Below are 1,604 nucleotides of genomic sequence, written 5' to 3'. Positions count from 1 at the left end.
CAGGCTTGTATACCACGTCCTACCCTTATCGCTTAAGCAAAGTCCGAATGCTTGCGAACGTTGAGCCTGGTCGTTGAGGCCATTGGCTTCACAGACTTGCTCAAACTGCTCGACGAAGCTGTACAGGTCGTCATGTGGCTGGTACTTGTCGAGTTGCTTGGCGACAATAGGTATTTTGGCTTGGCACTTTGAGCCCTGGTTTGCCCCCAACCCTGCAAGCAGCGACGTTGCTAGCGCAGTGGCACTCTGCTCTACCGTGGTGTTATCGAGCAACCATTTCATGAGGAGCTCACTCAGCGTCAGATCTCCCTCTAGTGCTCTTTCCTGGTCTGTCCGGTTCCGGCCAGCCAAGTTCAGCACTCGCTGCACCTCATGCAGCTCCATGCTTTGCCTTAGGCTCCTGGCTTGTTGATCCCTATTATACTCGGCTATGCCCTGCAATGCCTTGCGGGCTAGCCTTCTCTCGTCCTCTAGGTCCGCAATGATTGCATCTGCTGTCCTGCCACGGTGCTCGTACCGGGCATGCGCATCATAACTGCTCACCATCTGCTGTATAGCGTCTGGGAATGCCCTCACATCGAGCTCCTCGGTAAGCCGATGGTCTGAGCCTCCCTCTGTCATGGTTGAATTCTTGCGTCTCGCTGCGCCCTCGATCAGGTTAATCGGTCGTGAGACAGATCCTTGTCATTGACGCTCCTTGCTTGATTCTACCCTGCACTTCGCGCATTTGCCTATACCTTGGGTCTTCTCCTATGGGTGGGTTTTTTGAGCGATTTATCTGAGTGAGTTCCTTTAATTTTTGAATGTAGTGCTCAACTTATGGTCACTTGTGAGTGTGTTGTTCCTCGTGCACTTGTCCTCAATCAGGCTTTCAGCTTTCCTAGGTATACTTCAAGTGCGGAAATTCAACATGAGTGCTGCGAGCAATTCCCCAGCGTCTCACTCACTCTCGCTCGTTTTGGGCCTGATAGGCTTTGCTACTCCAGTCCTTGCCATTCTAATAGGTTCTAGGGACTTGTGCTGCTTCCTGTTGTTCACGCGGGGGTGGGTCGCTGGGGAGTGCCCCAGTGTGTCCCTGGATGGGTCAGGTTTTTGTTTTGGTTTGACTCTGGGAATCGGACGTCCGATTTACCAGTGGTCCGATTTTGGGAATCGGACCAGGTGTATCAGGGCTGAGTGGCAGTCTCAAAGTCCGAGTCTCCGATTCTCAAAAATCGGACAGGCAAGTGTTCAATGAATCGGACAAGGGGGTCCGATTCTGGGCTGGTCCGATTTTGGGTGGTCTGATTCGTCCGAATGGTCCAATCGGACAGGGTGGTCCGATTTCTAGAATCGGGCAGACTGGTCCGAGTGTCCGATCCTAGTGGTCCGATTATGGGCGGGTCCGATTCTGGGAATCGGACCGGGCAGGTGGTCCGATTGGTGACGTGTCTTAATTCGTCCGATCGGACAGGGTGGGTCCGAGTCAAAGCGTCCGAGTCTCCGAGCGTCCGATCGGACGGTTGTCCGAGTGTCCGAGCGTCCGTTGTCCGAGTGTCCGATTCTGGAAATCGGATACTGGGTCGGACGTCCGAGTCCGCTGGTCCGATGAGCTTGCGCACACG

This window comes from Lygodium microphyllum, chromosome 7 (assembly GCF_053477565.2).
Source record: "Lygodium microphyllum isolate KBCC chromosome 7, Lygodium_microphyllum_v1.1.10, whole genome shotgun sequence".
Lineage (NCBI taxonomy): Eukaryota > Viridiplantae > Streptophyta > Polypodiopsida > Schizaeales > Lygodiaceae > Lygodium > Lygodium microphyllum.
Note: the sequence above shows the minus strand (reverse complement) of the source record.